The sequence below is a fragment of the Anolis carolinensis genome, unplaced genomic scaffold (assembly GCF_035594765.1).
Source record: "Anolis carolinensis isolate JA03-04 unplaced genomic scaffold, rAnoCar3.1.pri scaffold_14, whole genome shotgun sequence".
Lineage (NCBI taxonomy): Eukaryota > Metazoa > Chordata > Lepidosauria > Squamata > Dactyloidae > Anolis > Anolis carolinensis.
The window spans coordinates 675,634-682,500 of NW_026943825.1; the positions used below are offsets into that span (position 1 = coordinate 675,634).

The 6,867-nt window shown below is 35.9% G+C and overlaps 1 protein-coding gene across 1 annotated transcript in view; it reads left to right on the forward strand.

Annotated features, from left to right (window-relative positions):
* Positions 1-6,013: 6,013 nt before the first annotated feature.
* Positions 6,014-6,867, forward strand: part of pc (pyruvate carboxylase) — a 78,002-nt gene continuing 77,148 nt past the window's right edge. The window contains exon 1 of the mRNA XM_062964824.1: positions 6,014-6,125. The gene's annotated coding sequence lies outside the window, so the exon portion shown is untranslated. The remainder of the gene's footprint in view (positions 6,126-6,867) is intronic.

Sequence of the window (6,867 nt, forward strand, 5' to 3'; positions counted from 1 at the left end):
CCTATACAAATGGGCCAAAGAGAAGGTTCTGGTATTCTGTATAATAAAACCTGTTGGAATCTACCAGCATGTGTCTTACAGATGCCAGCCATAAAACGGGCCAGCCATAAAACCTCAATTACCCTCTGGTATGTGGGAGCCCCTATACAAATGGGCCAAAGAGAAGGTTCTGGTATTCTGTATAATAAAACCTGTTGGAATCTACCAGCATGTGTCTTACAGATGCCAGCCATAAAACGGGCCAGCCATAAAACCTCAATTACCCTCTGGTATGTGGGAGCCCCTATACAAATGGGCCAAAGAGAAGGTTCTGGTATTCTGTATAATAAAACCTGTTGGAATCTACCAGCGTGTGTCTTACAGATGCCAGCCATAAAACGGGCCAGGCATAAAACCTCAAATACCCTCTGGTATGTGGGAGTCCCTATACAAATGGGCCAAAGAGAAGGTTCTGGTATTCGCTACAATAAAACCTGTTGGAATCTACCAGTTCGACATAATAGCAGGGCCGCAGTGTTGAAAGGGACCCCCAAAGGCCATCCAGTCCCACTCGGGCAGTGCGAGCGAAGAGCCCTGGAAGCAGGTGTCTTTTGGGTCTCAATGGGGCTTTGACGGCGGACGTGGTGACAGCAAGGTCTTCGCCCTCCGCAGCTGACCGGCGTCACGTCCCCGCAAGACAATAAAGAGGCTCAGAGGTCCGAAACACCAACCCCCCCTCCTTGTCTCCCCAACACACACACAACGGCCCTGCGAGGTCGACCCACACCAACCAGATGTCTAATTAAATTAATTAATTTATTTATTTATTTTAAAATAATTTTTATTAAAGAAAAGATAGCTTTCTTTTACATAAAAGTGCGGGAAACAATCCAAGTAGATTAGGAAAGTAGGAAATACAGAAAAACAATGAAAAAAGAAGGAGAAAAAAGAGAGAGAGAGAAAAAAGGAAAAAGTATGTATATGTGTGTGTGTGTGTCTGTGTGTGTGTGTGTGTGTGTGTATATATATATATATATATATAATTATTGTTATTATTGCATCATTACAGAGAGAGAGGCCAAAGTGAGGAAGAAGGCTCCCCCAATAATAATAATAATAATAATAATAATACAAGATTATTATTATTATTATTATTATTATTATTATTATTATTATTATTATTATTATTATTATTGCATTATCATTATATCGTCACAGAGAGAGAGGCCAAAGTGGGGAAAAAGACTCCTTCAATAATAATAATAATAATAATAATAATAATAATAATAATAATAACATTATTATATCATCACAGAGAGAGAGGCCAAAGTGAGGAAGAAGGCTCCCCCAATAATAATAATAATAATACATTATTATATTATTATTATATCATCACAGAAAGAGAGGCCAAAGTGAGGAAGAAGACTCCCCCAATAATAATAATAATAATAATAATAATAATAATAATAATACATTATTATTATTATTACATTATTATTATATCATGACAGAGAGAGAGGCCAAAGTGAGGAAGACTCCGCCAATAATAATAATAATACAATATTATTATTATTATTACATTATTATTATATCATCACAGAAAGAGAGGCCAAAGTGAGGAAGAAGACTCCCCCCATAATAATAATAATAATAATAATAATACATTATTATTATTATTATTATTATTATTATTATTATTATTATTATTATTTGATCACAGAGAGAGAGGCCAAAGTGAGGAAGACTCCGCCAATAATAATAATAAAAATAATACATTATTATTATTATTACATTATTATTATATCATCAGAGAGAAAAGCCAAAGTGAGGAAGAAGACTCCCCCCATAATAATAACAATAATATATTATTATTATTATTATTATTATTATTATTATTATTATTATTATTATTACATTATACTTATGACATTATCATGACATTATTAATATGACATTATTGTTATTGTTGCTGCAATGACAAGTCAAGTCTAGCCATGGATTCCATTGGCCGCAGTCTCCCAATGGGGTGGCCATTCGTTCCTTCATTCATTCATGACAAAGTCCTTCCTTCCTTCCGTCCGTCCGTCCTTCTTGGGGATGTTCTAGATGACCCTTGAGCCCAGGACGGGCCCGTCTAGATGTCCTCTGGGCTCCGGCCTCTATGGAAGGCCAGGCTGTAGACGCCGGACACCAGGGCCGCCCAGCCCCGCCGCAGGGAAAGGCCCAGATCCTGCAAAGGAACACAATATTGTTATGATATAATAATAATAATAATAATTATTATTATTATTATTATCCTCCTAGAGTTTGACGGGACCTCTAACTTTGAGACAACCCCAGAGGAATAATTACTGTACTGTATTGTTATTGTTATTATTATTCTGTTATTATTGTTATTATTAATTTACTAAACGTCCAGTCGTGTCCGACTCTGGGAGTCGGGCTTATTTAAATGTCTAAGCCCAAGAGCCGGCATTGTCCGTAGACACCTCCACAGTCATCACTGCATGGAGCGCCGTTACCTTCCTGCCGGAGCCGTACCTATTGCTCTACTCACACTGGCATGTTTTTGAACTGCTAGGTTGGCAAAAGCTGGGGCTAACAGCAGGTGCTCACTCTGCTCCCCAGATTTGAACCTGGGACCTTTCGGTCTGCAAGTTCAGCAGCTCAGCGCTTTAACACACATTGCCTCCAGGGGCGCCATTCATATAATAATGACAATAATGATAATAATAAATTTATTATTATTATTATTATTATTATTATTATTATTATTATTATTATTTTATTATGACACAGCAAACAAGATAGTTATGTGATACGAAATCCAGCATATCTATCTTGTTTGCTGTGTCATAATAATAATAATAATAATAGAAAATAATAATAATAATAATAATAATAATAATAATAATAATAATAATAATAATAATAATACATCACACAGTCCTAGACACTTGGGAAGTGTTTGACTTGTGATTTTGTGATACGAAATCCAGCATATCTATCTTGTTTGCTGTGTCATAATAAAATAATAATAATACTAATAATAATAATATTACATCACACAGTCCTAGACACTTGGGAAGTGTTCGACTTGTGATTTTGTGAAACGAAATCCAGCATATCTATCTTGTTTGCTGTGTCATACAATAAAATAATAATAATAATAATAATAATAATAATAATAATAATAATAATAATAATAAAAAATACATCACACAGTCCTAGACACTTGGGAAGTGTTCGACTTGTGATTCTGTGATACGAAATCCAGCATATCTATCTTGTTTGCTGTGTCATACTTATAATAATAATAATAATAATAATAATAATAATAATAATACATCACACAGTCCTAGACACTTGGGAAGTGTTCGACTTGTGGTTTTGTGATACGAAATCCAGCATGTCTATCTTGTTTGCTGTGTCATAAAATAATAATAATACAATAATAATAATAATAATAATAATAATAATAATAATAATAATAATATACATCACAGAGTCCTAGACACTTGGGAAGTGTTCGACTTGTGGTTTTGTGATACGAAACCCAGCATATCTATCTTGTTTGCTGTGTCATACAATAATAATAATAATAATAATAATAATGATAATAATGATAATAATAATAAGAAGAGATACATAGCCACTTTGAGTCTCTTTCGGGAGATATAAATCAGAATATATAATAACAATAACAATAACAACAATACATCACACAGTTCTAGACACTTGGGAAGTGTTTGACTTGTGATTTTGTGATACGAAATCCAGCATATCTATCTTGTTTGCTGTGTCATAATAAAATAATAATAATACTAATAATAATAATATTACATCACACAGTCCTAGACACTTGGGAAGTGTCCGACTTGTGATTCTGTGATACGAAATCCAGCATAACTGTCTTGTTTGCTGTGTCATACTTATAATAATAATAATAATAATAATAATAATAATAATAATAATAATAATGATGATGATGATGATGATTAATAATGTCTTGCCCTCCGCAGCTGAGCTGCCCATCCAGGTCAGAGTACATGACACCCACCCACGCCCCAAAAAGACTCCCATTTCCTGCTCCTTTTCCTGACCTTCTTCCTCTTCCTGCTCCCGGCTTCCCTCTCTTCCAGGAGCAGCTGCCCATCGTCCACAGCGTGGCCTGGGGGGTGGACGGTGGCCGCAGGGGACCCTTGGGCCACATTGGGGGTTGCAGCCGTCTCCCCTTCTTCCTTTTCCTTCTCCTCTTCCCTTTTGACCCTCCGGCGGCTCTTCTTCCTCTTCCTTCTGCTTCCTTGACCGCCACGGCTGGACTTGCCCTCTTCCAGGGGGCCGTAGGGGTCAGAGGTCACTGTCCGGCGGCCGCGCAAAGAGGACCAGGCCCTGCCCAGGGACATGGCTTCCCCTCTCCACCTTCTTGCCTTCCTTCCTTCCGTCCTTCCTTCCTTCCTTCCTTCCTTCCTTCCTTCCTTCCTTCCTTCCTTCCTTCCTTTCTTTCTTCTTCTCCTTCTTCCCTTTTTCTCCGGTGATTCAGAGCCTCAAAGCTGGACTTTCCTCCCATCGTTTCCCATGATCTGCTCCGTGTCACCGGGCAAAGGTGCATCGCCCGAGATAAGGCCTTCTTTCCGGCCCTCCATAATAAGACAACCATAATAATAATAATAATAATAATAATAATAATAATAATAATAATAATAATAATAATACAATATTATTGTGTCCGATGTGAGATCCAATACAACCGCCAGCAGAGTGTCTCCTGTGGACGCGTCTTGTTTTGTTTCTAATAATAATAATAATAGTAATAATAGTAATAATAATAACGGTCAGCAGAGTGTCTGTTGTGGACTCATCTTGTTTTGTTTCTAATAATAATAATAGTATTAGTAATAATAATAATAATAATACAATATTATTGTGTCCGACGTGAGATCCAATACAACAGCTGTGGACGCATCTTGTTTTGTTTCTAATAATAATAATAATAGTATTAGTAATAATAATAATAATAACAGTCAGCATAGTGTCTGTTGGTGACTCATCTTGTTTTGTTTCTAATAATAATAGTAGTATTAGTATTAGTAATAATAATAATAATAATAATAATACAATATTATTGTGTCCAACGTGAGATCCAATACAACCGCCAGCAGAGTGTCTCTTGTTTTGTTTCTAATAATAATAATAGTAATAATAGTAATAATAATAACGGTCAGCAGAGTGTCTGCTTTGGACTCATCTTGTTCTGTTTCTAATAATAATAATATTAGTAATAATAATAATAATAATAATAATAACGGTCAGCAGAGTGTCTGCTGTGGACGCATCTTGTTTTGTTTCAAATAATAATAATAATAATAATAATAATATGTTGAATTTAAATTTTTATATTGCATTACAATATTGCATTATGGATATTTATTTTATTATTATATCATTATTATTGTATTACTGATTTTTTATTGAATTTTATTGTATTTTTAAACTATTGTATTTTTTTGAACTTTTACTTAATTTTATTACTATACTTTATTATTACATTATATTATGATGTTGAATTTTAATTTTTATATTGCATTACAATATTGCATTATGGATATTTATTTTATTATTATAATGCAATATTATAATGCAATATGACATGATATAATAGCAATAATATAACAATAAAATAAAAATTCAATATAATAATACAGTAATAATAATAATGCAAGATAACATAGTAATCAAAAGTTCCTCCTCTCCTCCCCACGTGTCCCGCAAGCCACGCCTCTCAGTCCCAACCGACCAATCAGCGCCAGGGTGGCGACGTCACCATTCCCTTTGGAGAAGCTTGACTTAGGAGGCGAAGGCGAGCGAACCAATGGGAAAGCTCTGTTCGGAGGAGGAGCGGATTGGCGTGGCGCGCGAGCCAATGGCAGGCGGGGTGGGCGGGGCGCGCGGCAGGAAGGCGCCAGGCTTGAAACGCGCGCGTTGAGTGACAGCCGGAGGGGGGCGGGGCCGGGGAGGGGGCGGGCAGAGCCCGGCCAATCAGAAGACGGGGTTCGGGACGGGCGGCCAATGGGCGACGAGGGGACGGGGAAGGAAGCTGAGGCGTCTGTAGGAAGGAGGAGAAGCAGCAGGCCGGAGACGCTGAGGTGATTATTAGGCGTCCCGTATTATTATTATTAAGTATTATTATTATTATTATTATTATTATTATTATTATTTATTTCCTGCTTCTTGGCAGCGGGTTGGACTATGCGGCCCACGAGGCCTCTTCGGAAGTTTTGAAACAGAGGCTAGACGGGCCTCTGTCGGGAGGGATCGCGTGGTGCCTTCCTTAAAGGCAGAATAAACGAGGCCGGACTAGGTGGCCTTCGGGGACCCCGCCCAGCTCTAGGATTCTAGTACTGTTATTGTTGTTATTATTATTGTTATTATTCTTTTCTTCCTCTTCTTCTTTTCCTCTTCTATTTCTTCCACTTGTGTAGTCATTATTATTATTATTATTATTATCTTTCTCTTCCTCATCTTGTCTTTTTTCCTCTTCTATTTCTTCCTCTTCTATTTCTTCCTCTTCCTGTTAAATGTAGTAAATAAATAAATTATTACTATTATTATTATTATTATTATTATTATTATTATTATTATTATTATTATTATTTTTCTGCCCTTTCCAGCAGAGACTTGCAAGGGATTTCTTTCTTTCTTTCTTTCTTTCTTTCTTTCTTTCTTTCTTTCTTTCTTTCTTTCTTTCTTATTATTATTATTATCTTCTTCCTCTTCTTGTCTTCTTTTCCTCTTCTATTTCTTCTTTTTGCTATTATTATTATTATTATTATTATTATTATTATTATCTTTCTCTTGTCTTCTTTTCCTCTTCTATTTCTTCCTTTT